The following is a 19,537-nucleotide window of genomic DNA, read 5'->3' on the forward strand; positions in this document are numbered from 1 at the left end:
TGTACAGTCTTAACAGCTGTTTCAGGAATATTCCATGTTAATAGTATATTTGGTTCTATATAATTTATTTTGTAATTTTTATGTGTTTTAATATATTTGCATTGAGTTTGCTCTTGTTTGATGATTCCAATAATACATTTGTCGAATATTACCCTATTGGTATCTTTATGGAATACTTGGTTATCAAATATGTAGAATTTATCGAATATTTGCTCGGTTAGAATATAATTATGTTCATCTGGGTACGGAACAATTTGGAATATTGGAACTTTAGTAACTTCGCTAGGAATATGGGAAATAATCAAAATTTCGTTCGTGTCTGTTTTAAGCCAGGTTGACGTTTTTATCTTTAGCATTTTTCTGAATTTACATGTTTTAAATAGTCATGCTTTAGTAATTTTGGATTGAAAATTCCTAGTCTGGTTAATTGCATACCCAATTCTATGTCTTCTATATATTCTGTAAATTGCTCTAGGTTAAATATTAGTACCGCAATTTGTTGGTGTTGTTCTTTATCTACTTTGAGCTTATTAATTATATCTATACCACTATTGATTACATCTAGAATCGTGTTTAGGTCATGGGTTTTTACAGAGTCTTCTGACATGTTGTTTATTTTTTCTTCTAACTCTTCTCTGTCATCCTCATCTAAAGTGCCGAATAAGTATTTGTATGCTTTTCCTACTACGTTTAAAAGACCTCTTTTACTTCGACTAATAATTCTTAACCCATTTATTTCTCGTTTTAATTTGTCGACTAAATATTGTATTTGTGGTACATTAGGATAGTTGTTTGCTTCACTTACTATATCTTCGAACATGAGCATTGTCTTTGTTATGTTTATGCTTAAATAATGGTATTCATAGCTGGTTGGAATTTCCATTGTTCCTGTTTGGAATATAAGGTATCCATTTTTCGCGTTTATTGGATTTACTTCTATATTGTTGCACTTGACCGTGATGATAAGTGATAGTATGCAACTAAGTATTATTAGAAGTATGTTGTGTACTTTGTGCTTCTTTGGTTGGTCTGGAATTATCATATTTGCTCTTATTAAACTTTTTCTGTTTCTTAAATTTTGACTTATAGTGGACGATCTTCCTGCCACGATTTGTTTCTTCGAAATGTTTATCATCTACTTGTTCAATTCTTCCTGTCTTTTTAAATGGATTGGTTATTTTACTTTTTACAAGTGGGGCTTGTCTATATTTTATATCAACTTCAAAATCGTGTCTATTCTTATTGAGGTATTCTATCCTATCGATTTTGTTTTGTTGTACATTAAAATCTGGACTGCCTGCATATAGGAAAATGTCTGCTGGAAATCTTTTAGTACTATTATGTTTAGTTTTGTGATTGTATATGTATAGAATTGTTTCGAATTTTGTGCACCTATCTTCAATATTTTGTTCGCTACCAATGATTCTTAGCTTTTCGTTTACGGTCTTGTGGAATCTTTCTATATCAGATATACCATTTTTGCTAGTCGTTATAGAAATTTGTACACCTTCAGATCTTAACCAATTTTGTAAGGCTATACACATAAAAGCTGAGTCTTTGTCTGCTTTAATTTCTTGCGGTTTTTCCATATCATTGAATATTTTAGTAATGGCTCTTTTTGCTTCTAGCCAATCTCTACTTTTTACTTCAACTAGTGATGCAAATTTCGAATAGATATCAATGCAAGATAAGAAGATCTGGTTTCCTGTGAGATAAAAATCTATCACGTATTTTTCTCTTGTGTTAAATATTTCTGGTGTAGTCTCATATGTCAATTTCGTGTTTCGATGTTCTGTTTTTGCTAGATTACAAATTTCACATTCATTGATAATGTTTTGAATAAGTTTTTGACTATCAGGATAGTAATATTCTTCTTTAAATAAATTGATTGTTTTTTCTATACCCGGATGTAAAAGTTCCTTATGTTTCTTTAAGATTAAATCTTTGAATTCTGCATACGTTAGTATATCAATTAACTTTGTGGTACATCTCAAGAGTTTTGTGAAATTGTTAGGGCTTATAATTTCAGTAAACGCTCTCTGGAAGATCAGAAAATCTTCGTCATTAGGGAAATAAATTGCACTCTTTTTGGTACACACATATTCCTTAATGAGATTTTTGGCGAGTTCAGATGTCATTTCTTTATAGACTATTTTAATCTTTAATTTTTGAAAGAAATGATGTACACTTGTTGTATCGTTATCGCCTTTTTCTATCTCTATTTGTCGAGAGAAGTAATTTATTGGTCTTTCTGTTATGGATATGTAATTTAGATTATCTTCAATGGCACTGTGTATAGTTGCGTCTGCGCTGTTTGCGACCTCGCCAACCATAACTTCTTCTATTTTCGTGCGGGAAAGAGCATCCGCGACATGGTTTTCTTTGCCTGGAAGATATTTGATTTTATAATCGAATTCATTAAGTTTTATTTTCCATCTTTGCAATTTCATGTTTGGTTCTTTAATGTTGTTGAGCCATACCAGTGGCTTGTGATCACTTAATATTTCAAAAGGTCTGCCGAATAAGTATGACCTGAAATATTTTGTAGCCCAAACTATAGCTAACAATTCCTTTTCAATTGTAGCATAGTTGATTTCATGTTCGTTTAGCGTTCTACTGGCATAACAAACTGGCTTGTGATTTTGGGATAACACTGCACCAATAGCTACGTTGCTAGCATCAGTTGTCAAAGAAAAAGGTTTTGAAAAATCAGGATAGATTAATATCGGGTCTGAAGTTATCAAAACTTTTAATTTTTCAAATGATTCGATGTATTCTTTACATTTGTTGTCTATTATAGCACCTTTCTTTAATTTGAGGGTCATGGGTTTAACTATTTTGACAAAGTTAGGAATAAACTTGCGATAGAATCCACATAATCCCAAAAATGATTTTATTTGCTTAGGTGTCTTGGGTAATGGAAAATTTGTAATTGCTTTAGTTTTATTTGGATTTGGTTTGATCCCATTTGTTGTGACGATGTGTCCTAGGAATTCAGTTTCTTTTTTCATGAATTCACATTTATCTAGTTGCAACTTTAAATTAGCGTCTCTCAGTTTTTCAAAGACTTTCTTTAAGGATAAAATGTGTTCTTCCAATGAAGTGGAATAAACAATAATATCGTCTAAATAGACTAAACAGTCTTTGTAGATTAAATCTTCCAGAAGATTATTCATGCATCTCTGAAAAGTAGCTGGAGCGTTTTTTAAACCAAAAGGCATACGAGTATATTCATAATGCCCATGCTTAGTTGAAAAAGCTGTTTTTGCAATAGAATTTTCATCCATTTGGATTTGGTGAAAACCCTTGGCTAGATCTATAGTTGTAAAGTATTGGCATCTACCTAGTTTGTCCAATATCTCATCCATTCGGGGAATGGGAAATTTGTCGTTAACAGTTATCTCATTTAGATTCCTTTAATCGACTACCAACCTGAATTTTTGTTTCCCAGAGGCATCTGCCTTCTTGGGGACCACCCAAATAGGAGAACAATAAGGGGACTTCGATTTGCGAACAATCCCTTGTTCTATCATTTCTTTAATTTGTTTGTTAACTTCTTGGTCAACGCTTTGAGGGTACTTGTAGGGTTTACGGTATACTGGGTCTTCGTGTTGAGTCTGGATGACATGTTTAATAGTACTGGTGAAGGTCAAATTTTCGCCCTCTTTGTACTGAATGTCTCTATATTCGTATAGGACCTTCTTTAAACATTCAACTTCCTCTGCATTTAAGTGTTCGAGTCTATACTCGTTACATTCGCGTAACTCATTGTTAATCGCGAAGTTGACTATATCGTTGTCAACGGACTTGGGATCGAGATGTGTTACATCATTGTCCACTGTGTCTTTAACAACATTTGAAATGAGGCATTTGGGTAATGCGGTCTCTTTCTTCTGCTGTTGATGCTTTGGTTTAAGGCACTTAGGTGCGGTCTTAACCTTTTGCATTTTTGGTTTGGTTCTGTCCACTAGAGCGGAATCATTCTTTTCTTGTGGGTCAAGGCATTTGGATGCGGTCTCACCCTTCTTTTCTTCATAGAGAAACTTAAATACTTTTGAGCCTAGTGTTACTGTTTCGTTAGCATAATCTATTTTAGCTTTTGTATCTTCTAAATACTTTCGACCTAACAAGAAATCATAGTTATCAGAAAATTTGTGAATGTAGAATTTTTGAGCAGACGGACATACTGAAGTAGGTTTTATTATTATACTTTTCTTTAGTGTTATTGGTCCTTTAATAGTGTATACTATTAGGTTTTCCTCCTTTTCTTCTAAGTTTTCAAAATTTTCTCTTATGATGTTAATTGATGATCCTGAATCGATCATTCCCTTATAATTTTTATTATGATGAATTATTTTTACATAGGGACTTGTATGTCCTTCTCTATCATTTGAGTGTCCGAGGCAGCTTGATGAAAATTTACATCCATCCTGCTTTGGTCACTCTGACTCTCGCGTTGTCTTTTTACTGGCCCTTGTCTGTTAATATTATTCGATGTCGAAGGTTGGAAGTTAAGGGTGTTATTAAGTGGGTTGTTCTGCTGAGCTTGTGTTAAGTCTCGTCTAAATGCATAATAATTCCCTCTTTGATTATTCGGTATGAAACGCGGTGAATATTGGTTTTGATTTGTCATAGGTTGAGTCGAATTCTGAGGTGGTTGTGTATTATGATTCTGATTCGTGCTAGGATAATAATTACTGTAGTTGTGATTTCTATTATTGTAATATTTTTGATTATTATTTTGATTATAGTTTCCCCTGTTCCTACGTTTATTCATTTCTGTTCTATTGGAACGGTGATTTTCTGGAATAGCATCATAAAGGCCTAATTCCATTGATGCTTGTTTTAATTTATAAATTGTATCAATATCTTTACGTGCCAAAGACATATAAATTCTATCCGGCAGTTTTCGATCTATTACTGATTTAACAGTTTTGTTTAACATTTCGGTATAATTCGATTTATCAACATGGTCACTTTCTAATTCTAACTTATCGAACATAATCCAGTATTGTGTTTCTAATTTTTCTATAAACTTACAGATACTTCCTGGGTATGATATGTCTTCTAATTGTCTGATGAGAGTTACATAAGGTCTATGGTCTTTGAATGCCATTGCCAGTGCTTTCTTCATGTCCAGCCATGTGTTAGCTCTTTCCTGGGTTACGACTTCTAAGGCTGAATCCACTAATAACCGCTTCACTGCTCCATATATGACGTGTGCCTGTCTTGCTTCCTGTGTTGGGTATAAACTGAGCAGTTGTTCCACTTGGTTGACGAATCCAGATAATTTGCCAGGTGCGCCATCGTAGTAGTTTAATTCTTTGATTTGGTTTAGCAGTTGGTTTAGGTGTGTTTCTGAGAGTTGTGGGACTGCCATGATGTCTTTTAGTTTTCTGGAGCTTATTTTGGTTTTAAGTTTTCTTGATTTTAAGTTTTCTTTAAACTTGGTTTTAAGTTTCTTGATTTTAAGTTTTCTTTAAACTTGGTTTTAAGTTTCTTGATTTTAAGTTTTCTTTAAACTTGGTTTTAAGTTTCGGAATTAAAAAATTTAAATTAATTTTTGTTTCCGACCGCACGGGTTTTTATTTTGAATACTACTTTCACGTAGATTCTTTTGCGGATCTCTAAAATATTTTTGAATCACTATTTTAATTCGCTGATCTTGGATAGCTAGTCGTATAGCATATCCTTCAGTTGATCAGTACCGTACTAAAAGGACTCTTTTATTTTATTGGATCCTACCGGCTGCGCCAATTAAATACTTGCAATATTTATAAGTGAAAAAAATATAATTTTTATTTCACTAAATGATTACAATCTTTTTATTTGAGAAGAACACCGACCTTTTACAATTAGGTCTCAAACTGAACTCTGATAATTATTCTGATTTGATTGACGTTCAAGCCTCGGTATCGAGCTTTTCTAATATGGACTTTAGACTTTAGGATTCTGATCGTAAAGAGAAAAAGCTTTGCGTTTCTCTTGGATTCAAGTGCATTTGCTCTTGGATACAAGTGCTCTTAGATTCTTATAATTTGTTTATTGAAATCGATACTTTTGTTTTTCGGGATTGCGGCTCCGAGCTTTGAACGTGGGAATGTGACGATGGGGTGAGGCTTAAGCAAGGAATTGTTTAAATTAGGGGACGGATGTTTAGTCTACCAGTGGGTGACTTATCTAGAATTGGGGTTTTTTCCATTCTCGAGGATCATATAACAATCTTATTCTTATCTGGTATCTGTTGGGTACATCCGGAGTAGTGTATGTTGTATTGGGGTGTATATGTTGTAAGTGTATTAGTATGTAGGCATATGCTTAAGTCTTAGGGACTTATGGATATGTCACTATATAGTCGAACCAAAAAACAAAAAGTGTTCTACTTATACGAGAGCTAGGGCAGGACTTCTGTTTGCTCTGTAGTTGTATTAGCATTATGTATTAAAGCATTATCAGTATTTGATTTCAAACGTTGGGATACCAAATACGGTATAAACTAATTTATTAGCTTCTGTTAAAAATTGTATAAATCGCGCTTTGAAAATGGTAATGTATTTGGGGATTTTAATCCCGTACCAGTTTCGTGAAATAAAAAAAAAAGCTGATAGTTGGGAAGCCGGTCAAAACTTGCATCCTTAAATTAAAAGACATAAAGATCGTGGCGCGTGATGCCTTTGTGATCGTTAACTTCGTGTTTCGAAACAGGAAATTTGCCTTGACATACCAGACTAGTTGTTGCTGCTGTATCTGGGCCAGAGACATGATTTCACGAATTTTTTAATAGATGTCATGGAAGTCGACGATGTCGTCCTGGACACCGTCAACTGACCAGGAAGTGCGTAACGCGCCTTCCCCGAAGCTACCACTACCGTGACCGCCTTCCCGGCCGGCAGGCATACTTCCTCCGATCGGTGTCGGATACGGAGTGACAAATAGCTGACAGACGCCCGCCTTATATAGCTACTGGCTGGGCTTAGTGTGCCCGCCGTCTGTGTGGCATTTGCCTATATTAGTGTGGCCAGCCTGCTTTGTCCAGTGTGACCCACCGCCCGATCTTATTGGCGCACTCGCTTAAAAAAATAATAGGAAATCCTTTTGTAAATAGTTACCTAATTTGATACTGAGAATTTACTGCACGACCGGAGTAGCAAATAGGGCTTTTCAATGTTTTTGTTTAAAGAGGAGCTCAATGCTGACGACTAAAAATCGGACAGGTGGACCCGATGAGGGACGCACAACTATAATTTGATTAATGTCTGTTGAAATTAATACGAGAATACATTTTTGTTTTTGAAATTCCCATACAAAGAACTTGCAACAAACGGCTGAACTTTTAACTTCGTAAATACCACATGTAAGAATACTAACTTTGTAAATGAAAAGCAAAGAACTTAGCTTAGCTTAGACTCGCTTAAATGCCTATATGTGGGGTCAGTTCAAATATTATTTAATTTAATATTCGCAACATGCAATTTTAAAAGTGGACTATCGATACATAATTTTAAAAACACCCCACCAAATCCATATCAATTGGAAACATATATGTATCGATATGAGCAGCAGAACTCCGATGGCGATAGAAACTCGCACAGATGATTTTTGGATACAGCACTTGGAACGCCGTTTACCCCAATGATAAAAATAGAGAGATATTAAATAGCGCATGAATCACACAGGTTGCAAAATGAAAGGAATATAGTGATCAACGCCACCGTGTATGGTGACTCTTCAACCATCCAGTTAACTTTGCACATCAAGCATCCCGAGAATTTTCAATCGAAACGAGAAACTTCATCTCAGTCGGATTAGCCCATAACGTACATATGTTGGTTGTTGAATCCGGCTCCAAAATGGATCGCAAAGAAGCTGTTTTGAATGACCAAGCGGTACGTGAAGAGCTCTCTCCAACGGTTGTCAAACCATCAGAGACTTTGGTGGCCAACAATGGGTGCCAGCCAGCTGCAAGTGCAACCAAAGGCAAGAAGCACAAGAAAAGTCCTTGCTCTCCGGGAGACACCAATGCTGGCCAAGTGATATCGTCGGTGGATGAAGACACCAATGCTGGCCAAGTGATATCGTCGGCGGATCCAGACGCCAATACTAATACCAAGAACAAGAAACAGAAGAAGTGCCATTTTGCAAAGGATAACAATGGCTATCAAGCTGCTGGTTCTCAAGACAACCAAGGTTCATTTGGCAATAAACAGGGAAGTCACAACTCTAGGCTATAACCTCCAATTCTTTAATGACGAGTAATGGTCTTCAGGGCATGCAACCAGCTGGAGATGCTCCCGCAATCTCCCAGTGGATCCAGTCGAGGAACCATGCCGCACATGCCTCTGTTAGCAATAAATCGGAAGAGACAGCTGGTGGATCTCAATCGCGGGTGCAATTGAATGTTGCATCCATACCCTCCCCAGCGATGAAAGCAACTAGTAACGCAGCTATACCCACACCAGCAGAACGCGCAGAGCGGAGTCACCTGCGCCGGAATCGCAAGTGGATACTAAGCAGGGACGTTAATGAAGATGCCGTGGTGCTGGTGAGCAGCGGCTATGAGGAGACCACCGCCGCCGACGATGGCCAAACACAGAGAAGACTCTCACCCGACGAGAAACCCTTTTCACATATTCGCCAACCGGTACGGGTGGCCTGGTATATACTCTTCTTTACAATTCTCCTCCTCGCTATCCTCATCCATCACTAGTTGGCCATTTAATGTGGGAAACTTAATGACCGGCAAAATTTTGCGCTGCTGATTGCTTTCATTCATTAGCTTCTGGATGAGATTAGCGATATCCTCACGCTTCTTAGTTACTGTGAGCAGTAATTTTCTTGTGGAAAAATGTGCTAAAGATGTGCGTCTTTAGCCAGCTGATGTTATTCTTTAGCCATCGCAGATGAAAATCAATGAATATATCATTCAGATACGATCCTTTACTGAGACATGGTGACATCGGCCAACAAGACGATAAAGAGGCTACCTACTAGAGGATGAGCATGAAAGGCAGGATGAGCTGGATGTCAGGAGTTGGAAAATGGCCAAAAATCAAGAAAAATTCAAAATTTAGAAAGTCACCAAATGAATAGAAAATAAAAAAAAAATCGAGCCTTAACGTAGTATAGACGCTCAGTTGCTTTGGAGCGATTCTTTGATGCAGACGAACGTCGAAGTTTTCTGATTGTAATGATTGTGGGTTTTGAATAAAAGCGACTACGTTTTTATTTCGATCTATTTCGTATGCAGTTATTTTGATTTGTTTTCTTCTCTTTTATTCACGCGTATTAGAAAATAAATAAAGCTGTTAGTTAAATATGTGGATTCGTGGATTCGCATTCGAGATTCGCGGACGTGTTTCTTTCAAGCTACGAATAGCAAGTTCTAAAAACTACAACAGTATAGTGAAAGTTAAACACAAAGTGTAAAGTGCAGTTTGCACAACTAACAATTATTGACTATAGTAATTATTTACTAAAATAAATAATTATTCCATATTGTTCTGGTAATTGTTATATGTGGACTTAGAACAATGAATCAAAACGACATACGTTCTCAGCGACAATGTGAACAAGACGAGCGCCGGCTCTCTTTACAACGCAACAATGCATACTTTTCTTTCGTCTCACCGCAAATCGGTGATCGAGCACCCTCACCTTCAACTAACTCGAAACTTTTGCCCTCAGAGAACGTCAGACCGCGTTCTTGCTCTCCCTCTCTGCCTGCTTCGGCTCACAAGTCGTGGAGCGAAGAGACCGCCTCTCCTACCCCGCTCCTCTCGCAGCGCCACACGACCGTCCCGGGTAACTGTAACACTGCAATAACGAGTGCAGTGACCTCACTGGCAACTGCCACTGCTACCACAACATCAACTTCGTCAGCGGCCCAACTAATTATCGCTGTGCCAGCTGTAAATAATTCAGCAGCACTGACCGTTTGCAACAACAATAATGCACGTAAAGAAGAATCAAAACAAAAGCAGAAGTCGATTTCGACTGTGCAGACTGGCATGGATCGCTACATCCAAATCAAGAGAAAGCTCAGCCCTCAATACAATAAGGCAGGTAATCAACCCAAAATCAATCGAACCAACAACGGCAATGAAAACTCTGCAGTAAATAATTCAAACCGATATGCTATCTTGGCTGATTCTGCGACCGAACAACCCAACGAAAAAACTTTAGGGGAACCAAAAAAGACCAGGCCTCCACCAATTTTCATACGAGAACAAAGTACAAATGCACTTGTAAATAAACTCGTTGCTTTGATTGGTGACAGCAAATTCCACATTATCCCACTTAAAAAAGGAAATATTCATGAAATAAAACTACAGATCCAAACAGAAGCAGACCACCGTATAGTGACTAAATACCTAAATGATGCTGGTAAAAACTACTACACATACCAATTAAAAAGTTGCAAAGGGCTACAGGTAGTACTTAAGGGCATTGAAGCAACAGTGACACCAGCTGAGATAATTGAGGCTCTGAAGGCCAAAAACTTTTCTGCAAAGACAGCTATTAATATTTTAAACAAAGACAAAGTTCCGCAGCCACTATTCAAAATAGAACTCGAACCAGAGCTCCAGGCACTAAAGAAAAACGAAGTGCACCCAATATACAATTTACAGTACTTGCTACATCGGAGGATCACCGTGGAGGAGCCGCACAAACGTACCAATCCAGTTCAATGTACTAATTGCCAAGAATACGGCCACACCAAGGCATACTGCACCCTTAAGTCCGTATGTGTTGTCTGTAGCGAACCTCATACTACCGCAAACTGCCCCAAAAACAAGGACGATAAGTCTGCGAAGAAATGCAGTAACTGCGGGGAAAAACATACTGCAAACTACAGAGGCTGTGTGGTGTACAAAGAATTGAAGAGCCGCCTAAACAAACGTATTGCCACAGCACATACATACAACAAAGTCAATTTCTACTCTCCGCAACCGATTTTTCAACCACCCCTAACTGTCCCAAGCACTACTCCAACAATTTCTTTCGCTAGCGCCCTAAAATCCGGACTAGAAGTGCCCGCCCCACCGACAAGAACTGCTCATTCCGAACATACACCGACAAACATCCAACAAACACAACAAAGTGGCATCGAAGCTATGATGCTATCCCTACAGCAAAGCATGAAAGACTTTATGACGTTCATGCAAAATACTTTGCAAGAGCTCATGAAAAACCAAAATATCCTGATTCAACTTCTTGTATCTTCAAAATCCCCATAATGGCTTCCCTACGGATATCTCTGTGGAACGCAAATGGCGTTTCACGGCATACACAAGAGCTCACACAGTTCATTTACGAAAAAAACATCGACGTAATGCTACTATCAGAAACGCACCTCACAAATAAAAACAATTTTCATATACCAGGATACTTGTTCTATGGTACAAATCATCCAGATGGTAAAGCTCATGGAGGCACTGGAATACTCATCAGAAATCGCATAAAACACCACCACTTAAACAATTTTGACAAAAACTACTTACAATCTACGTCCATAGCCTTACAACTCAACAATGGTTCAACGACTCTAGCCGCAGTCTACTGCCCACCGCGCTTTCCAATCTCTGAGGATCAATTCATGGAATTCTTTAACACACTAGGTGACAGGTTCATCGCAGCGGGTGACTATAACGCCAAGCACACCCATTGGGGATCACGACTTGTGTCGCCAAAGGGTAAGCAATTGTACAATGCGCTTACGAAGCCAGAAAACAAGCTAGACTATGTATCCCCGGGTAAGCCTACATACTGGCCAGCAGACCCAAGAAAAATCCTAGACCTGATCGATTTTGCAATTACTAAACATGTCCCCCGCAACATGGTCACCGCCGAAGCACTAGCAGATTTATCATCAGATCCCTCACCTGTTTTTCTAAATATGCTAACTCGCCCCCACATCGTCGACCCACCGTATAGACTCACAAATTTTAGAACAAACTGGCCAAGGTATCAAAAGTATGTCTGTTCACACATAGAACTAACGACGGCATTATCTACAAAGGAGGATATAGACAAGTCAACGGAAACTCTTGAAAACATTTTAGTTTCGGCTGCAAAGGCTTCAACCCCGCCAGTGACGTATGCAAAACCAAACTACATCAAAACTAATCGCGAAATCGAGCGGCTGGTATTAGATAAACGACGCCTACGAAGGGATTGGCAGTCTAATAGATCACCAATTACAAAGCACATGCTTAAGATAGCCACACGCAGGCTTACCAATGCTCTCAAACAAGAGGAAAAAAACAGCCAACGTTCATATATCGAGCAACTCTCTCCCACCAGCACTAAGTACCCTCTTTGGAGAGCTCACAGAAACCTAAAGACTCCAATAGCGCCAATTATGCCACTACGAAGTCCCTCTGGCACCTGGTTTCGAAGTGATGAAGAAAGAGCCTGTGCTTTCGCTGACCATTTACAAAATGTATTCCGACCAAATCCCTCTACCAACACATTTATTCTCCCTCCTTTAATAGCAGCCAATCTAGATCCTCAAGAACCCTTTGAATTCCGACCATGTGAACTAGCAAAGGTTATCAAAGAGCAACTGAACCCAAGAAAATCGCCTGGCTATGACCTAATAACTCCAAGAATGCTCATTGAACTCCCAAAGTGTGCTATTCTTCACATCTGCCTGTTGTTCAACGCAATCGCCAAGCTTGGATACTTCCTCAAAAATGGAAAAAGTCGACCATAGTAATGATTCCAAAGCCAGGAAAAGATAAAACGCAGCCATCATCATATAGACCGATAAGCTTACTAACATGTCTTTCAAAGCTGTTTGAAAAAATGCTACTCCTTCGGATTAGCCCTCATCTTAGAATAAACAACACACTTCCAACACATCAATTTGGCTTTAGAGAAAAACATGGAACCATCGAACAGGTCAACCGAATCACGTCAGAAATTCGGACTGCTTTTGAACATCGAGAATACTGTACAGCCATTTTTCTAGACGTCGCGCAGGCATTCGACAGAGTGTGGCTCGATGGACTTTTGTTTAAAATAATCAAGCTGTTGCCCCAAAACACACATAAGCTACTGAAGTCATACCTATATAACAGAGTGTTTGCAATAAGATGCGATACAAGCACTTCACGCGATTGCGCAATCGAAGCTGGAGTGCCGCAAGGCAGTGTACTGGGTCCAATCTTATACACCCTGTATACGGCGGATTTCCCCATAGACTACAATCTAACAACCTCCACGTTCGCTGATGATACCGCGATACTCAGTCGCTCCAAATGCCCAATAAAAGCCACGGCACTCCTATCCCGACACTTAACATCTGTAGAACGATGGCTTGCCGACTGGAGAATTTCAATAAATGTTCAAAAATGCAAGCAGGTTACCTTTACCTTAAACAAACAAACATGCCCACCACTGGTCTTGAATAACATATGCATTCCACAAGCCGACGAGGTAACATATCTGGGTGTTCATCTGGACAGGCGGCTCACTTGGCGCAAACATATAGAAGCCAAATCGAAACATCTTAAACTTAAAGCAAGGAACCTCCACTGGCTCATAAATGCTCGCTCTCCACTTAGTCTGGAGTTCAAAGCTCTTCTATACAACTCCGTCTTAAAACCTATCTGGACTTATGGCTCCGAGCTGTGGGGCAACGCATCCAGAAGTAACATAGACATTATTCAGCGAGCACAGTCAAGAATTCTGAGAATTATCACTGGAGCGCCGTGGTACCTTCGGAACGAAAACATACACAGAGACCTAAAAATCAAATTAGTAATCGAAGTAATAGCTGAGAAAAAAACGAAGTATAACGAAAAGCTGACCACCCATACAAATCCCCTCGCAAGAAAACTAATCCGAGTATGCAGTCAAAGCCGGCTGCACCGCAACGACCTCCCAGCCCAGCAATAAACTTATTAGGGCATTAATGAAAAAAAAAAACTATCACTAAGTGAAAGTTAATTAAGTTAGATTAAGATTTGAACACTTATTGTTAGTCTCTTAACACAAAGAGAAGATTCAATAAATAATAAAAAAAAATTAAAAAAAAAAAAAAAAGTTAAATATGTCATCTTCTATGCGAACGATTTGGCTAGAGCAAAAAAAAGTTTATATGACTACTGCGAAAAATTCATTCAAATATGATGTACTCATCTGGATATTTAAAAATAGAGCAGGCTAATTGTATTATTTACATATGCATTTTCAACATACTTAAATGTTAAATGTATTTTAAATAATATATATATTTAATATATTTATAAGAAGAAATAACCCGAATAAAAATATATTTTGCAAAATACATTACTGCAGCCAGAACAGATAAGACACTATTTAGTAAAGTATATATATTAGTAGTAATAGTAAATTTGTGAATGTAAAACAAAAGACAGTTTCTAGTTCCTTCACATTTAAGGAATTCGACTTGGAAAACTTTCTGACAGCTTACAACGTTGTGATTTAGATGCTTTTTTCCGCACTTGGCAACCGATGCAAATTGCGAAATGGAGCCCTTTGGCCCGCGGAAAGGAAAACGTGTGTCTGTCAGTTTTTTTTTTTATAAAGACGCTCTTGGCCAAAAACAAAATTCCCTACATTCAGATTTCAAATCGGACTATTGATAAATATTTTTAAAAACAACAACCAAACAACAAACAACAAACAACAACAACAACAACACAAAATCCATAACATTTGGAAACATATATGTATCGATATGAGCAGCAGAACTCCGATGGCGATAGCAACTCGCAGATGATTTTTGGATACAGCACTTGGGACGCCCTTTACCCCAACAGTTAATAGATGCATAAATTAAATATCAAGTGACATTTGTATTACTTCTAGTATAATATATATCTTACAGTAACTTGTGGGCAATCAAAGCCATAAAAAGAGCTATTGCCTTGGCATGACATGAAATGAAACGAATTTACGTATAGCATCAGCACCATTGCCCTGGCGAAAATCTTGACTTGAATTATAGATTTCAAGGGCTTTGAGTTCACAAACCGGCCAGATCGTGTTCTTTGACACCATCGCCGGCGGTGATGCGATCCTTGCCAAGGAGCAGGCAAAGTCCTAGCTGCTCTGGCAGATCGTACACCGGCTTGGTTTTGCCTTCGATGATGACCTTGACGAGCTTATAGTCCTCAACTGTGGAAATCCAAGTTGCAGTTGCATTCGTTACGTTTGGTGTTTAGTTAGTATTTAGAATCGATGCTATATGATATATGATTTAAGGAATGGAAAGACAACTTGTTTACAAAATCCAATATTATCTTGATTTAAACAATGGAAAGCCGGCCTTCTTGTTTGCAGCAGACAGCTCAATAAACAGCATTAAAAAATGATAGTACTTTATTCTTGATTATCAGAACCAGGAAAATATTCCGTTGTTTTTTTAAGTAACCCGAATAACAACTGCTTAAATAAATCCAAGGCTGGCGGGAAAACATAAACAACTGTCTTGCTTTCCACCACATTAAGCTTGTCTTTTATTGATAAAAGATCGGATAAGCTTTAAGGTAGCTTTGGTAATATTTACGTTCTAGGCACAACAATTGTTTATTTGGACTTGTGGGCTTTATGAAGTTTATAGTTTATGGTTTCGGGGAAACCTTGGCAATGGATAAACTTACTGGACGCGGTCGTGGTGGTGGACATCTCGTTAATCGCACGTTGTTGGTTGCTTCACTTTAAGAATCGAAATTGAAATCGATTGGCGGCTGTCTGTTTCACGTGTTGCGGGCTTTGCTTTATGCTCGATATTCGCTGGTGCCTTCCCCCTCGCTCTCTATCTTTTTCGCACTCTCCGCTTGGCTCTATTATTACAATCCGCAAACTCCGACGTTCGTCTGCATCAAAGAATCGCTCCAAAGCAACTGAGCGTCTATAGAATCGCCGGCGCGACTTTATGGCTCGATTTTTTTTATCGCGGAACCCCAACACCAATGCAAAGAGATCCATGTGTTTGCGCTCGCGTGTGTATGTTTGCGTGTGTGTGTGTATGCTTAGAGTCGAGTATAATGCTGATTGGTAATACCCTGCAATTTCCCAAATGGCTGATGAACACGGCGCGGGGCCATTTATGTACTTATGTACATACATATGTACAGTTTTGGCAATCTATAAAGCTTTGCTTATGCGTGACAAATTTTATTGTAGCATTTTATTTACAAATTTTGTTTCTAAAATATTTTCTATTCATTTGGTGACTTTCTAAATTTTGAATTTTTTTTTATTTTTGGCCATTCTTCAACTCCTGACATCCAGCTCATCCTGCCTATCATGCTCATCCTCTAGTAGGTAGCCTCTTTATCGTCTTGTTGGCCGATGTCACTATGTCTCAGTAAAGGATCGTACCTGAATGATATATTCATTGATTTTCATCTGCGCTGGCTAAAGAATAACATCAGCTGGCTTAAGACGCACATCTTTAGCACATTTTTCCACAAGAGATTGACCACACGAACGAATCCCACAAATATGAAGCTGACGGCAGCCCAGAAGCGTCACGAAAGGGTTGAGGAGTGGACACGAAACGTGAATATATTCGACAAGGACTTCATCATAATACCATTCAACGAGCAGTCCCATTGGATACTGGCCATCATATGTTATCCAAACCTTGGAATCCCGTCGGTACACAATAATAATGTACAGACGACACTCTGCGATGATATTCCAATCAAACAGCATTGAGTCTTATTTTCGATTCGTTGGCGGTCACCTTACGACATCGAGCGATTGCCATATTGCGGGATTGTCTCACCTGTACAAGGCAAAGTATCCGAATGCGCTGGCGCATATCTTCAACAAGGATAATATGCCCGCTCATAAAGTAGAGGTGCCGCAGCAGCAGAATCTCACAGATTGCGGCCTCTATCTGCTGCAGTATGTGGAGCAATTCTTTACAAAACCCTTCATCGACTATACACTGCCCATTGGGGAGCTGAGCAATTGGTTTGACATGCTCACAGTAACTAAGAACCGTAAGGATATCGCTAATCTCACCCAGAAGCTAATGAATGAAAGCAATCAGCAGCGCAAAATTTTGCCGGTCATTAAGTTTCCCACATTAAATAGCCAACTAGTGATGGATGAGGATAGCGAGAAGGAGAATTTTAAAGAGCATTTACCAGGCCACCGGTACCGATTGGCGAAAATGTGAAAAGGGTTTGATTCTCGTCGGTTGAGAGTCCTCTCTGTTTGGCCATCGTCGGCGGCGGTGGTCTCCTCATCGCCGCTGCTCACCAGCACCACGGCATCTTCATTAACGTCCCTGCTTAGTATCCACTTGCGATTCCGGCGCAGGTGACTCCGCTCTGCGCGTTCTGCTGGTGTGGGTATAGCTGCGTTACTAGTTGCTTTCATCGCTGGCGAGGATATGGATGCAACATTCGATTGCACCCGCGATTGAGATCCACCAGCTGTCTTTTCCGATTTATTGCTAACAGAGGCATGTGCGGCATGGTTCCTCGACTGGATCCACTGGGAGATTGCGGGAGCTGGTTGCATGCCCTGAAGACCATTACTCGTCTTTGAAGAATTGGAGGTTATAGCCGTAGAGTTGTGACTTTCCTGTTTATTGCCAGATGAACCTTGGTTGTCTTGAGAACGAGCAGCTTGATAGCCATTGTTATCCTTTCCAGAATGGCACTTCTTCTGTTTCTTGGCCTTGGTATTAGTATAGGCGTCTGCATCCGCCGACGATATCACTTGGCCAGCATTGGTGTCTCCCGGAGAGCAAGGACTTTTCTTGTGCTTCTTGCCTTTGGTTGCTCTTGCAGCTGGCTGGCGACCATTGTTGGCCACCAAAGTCTTTGATGGTTTGACAACCGTTGGAGAGAGCTCTTCAAGTACCACTTGGTCCTTCAAAACAGCTTCTCTGCAATCCATTTTGGAGCCAGATTCAACAGTACAACCAACATATGTACGTTATCGGCTAATCCGACTGAGGTGAAGTTTCTCGTTTCGATTGCAAATTCTCGGGCTGCTTGATGTGCAAAGTTAACTGGATGGTTGAAGAGTCACCTTACACGGTGACTTTGATCACAATATTCCATTCATTTTGCAACCTGTGTGATTTATGCGCTTTTTAATATCTCTCTATTTTTATCATTGGGGTAAACGACGTTCCAAGTGCTGTATTCAAAAATCATCTGTGCGAGTTGCTATCGCCATCGGAGTTCTGCTGCTCATATCGATACATATATGTTTCCAATTGATATGTGTCGCGGATCGAATATTGTTATCGATAGGCTAGTTAGTATTTTTGAGAAGTCCGAATGTGGAAGGATTTGTAAGCCTATATGTGTCTGGGCACATTGTTTTTCGCCATTGTTAATTGCCGGGAAAATTTAGCTTTAGCTAAATTAGCACACTGCGATGAGCTAATAAGTTAAGTTAGTTGCAATTGTGAAACATTGAATTCTTCCAGAATAAAACGTGTTCTACTACCACGGATTAGTCTGCCCTTTCTTTCGGGAACCAATGCGTGGGGTAGCCGTTTAAGGCAACTCCATGTGACGCACGACGACAGCCTTTTATTCGGAGTCCTAGGGCGACTGCAGGGGCAACTTGCGCTGATATGACGGTTTAGACGGACAGCTAGAGAGTTGCCGGAGCTGGAGTGACGGTTTAGACGGCCAGCGAGGATGATTTGTGTGAGCGCAGCCAGCGACAATGGCGTCGCAGTCAGCGACATAGAGGGACGCAGCCAGCGTCGAACGCCGGTACGAACGGGTCGCAGCCAGCGACAAGGAGACGCAAGAAGCGTCATTTGTGGAGACCGCAGCCAGCGGTAAGAAGGCGCAAGGAGCGACAAGCATTCGTGGCGGCAGCCAGCGGCACGAGGCGTCAGAGACGCCATTTTGGACGCGCAGAGGCTCCGCCATTTTGGAGCTGGGAAAGATGGAGCATTCCCCCAGGAAGAGTGCCCGGCTGAACGGAGGGGAAGCCACCCCTATAACAACAGTGAGTCAGCAGCGAGCCAGTAGTGGAGCAGGAACTCGGACGCGGGTGAACATCACGGCGGCGTCGATTCCTTGCCCGGCCACTACGGTGACTACAGTAGCTTCCCAACCTAGAAGTACTGCTGTCACAGCTGCGAGTTCAGTACAGGAGGTGAACCAGCCCTTCGCGTTGGAACTCATGGAGAGGATCGCAGCGTTGGAGAGGGAGCTGGAGAAGGCTAGATCCCTGGAAAGTGTGAGCACCGCCAATTGCGCGCAGTTGGCCCAAGCGCAGTTGGCGCCAACAGTGGAGCGTCGGGGCGGCCGCCATTTTGGATCGGCCAGCCAATACCCACATCTAACGGAGAGGCCTTACATAACGGGGTCGGGTCGGTGCCATACAACGGTGACGGTGCGAGCGGTGCGGCATGCATGCTGCCGCAATCTTCGAGTGGACCTCCATTGCTAACGACTATCAACTATTTTGTGGAGCCACTGTGTGCAACAGGCACTGCGCAGCCAGCGCATGGACTCGTGCTACCGGGCGTGAGCATCCACAATGCGGCAACAGCATCGCCACTTGTCGGATC

General features: G+C 40.1%; 5 pseudogenes; 2 read left to right on the forward strand and 3 right to left on the reverse strand.

Annotated features, from left to right (window-relative positions):
- The first annotated feature begins 7,892 nt into the window (after nt 1–7,892).
- Nucleotides 7,893–8,667, forward strand: CR46160 (annotated as a pseudogene).
- A 31-nt stretch (nt 8,668–8,698) lies between these two features.
- CR46162 lies at nt 8,699–8,951 on the reverse strand (annotated as a pseudogene).
- A 6,053-nt stretch (nt 8,952–15,004) lies between these two features.
- Nucleotides 15,005–15,166, reverse strand: CR46163 (annotated as a pseudogene).
- Nucleotides 15,167–16,326: 1,160 nt separating this feature from the next.
- Nucleotides 16,327–17,092, forward strand: CR46164 (annotated as a pseudogene).
- A 37-nt stretch (nt 17,093–17,129) lies between these two features.
- Nucleotides 17,130–17,850, reverse strand: CR46165 (annotated as a pseudogene).
- Between the last annotated feature and the right edge of the window lie 1,687 nt (nt 17,851–19,537).

Source organism: Drosophila melanogaster, chromosome Y, assembly GCF_000001215.4.
Source record: "Drosophila melanogaster chromosome Y".
Lineage (NCBI taxonomy): Eukaryota > Metazoa > Arthropoda > Insecta > Diptera > Drosophilidae > Drosophila > Drosophila melanogaster.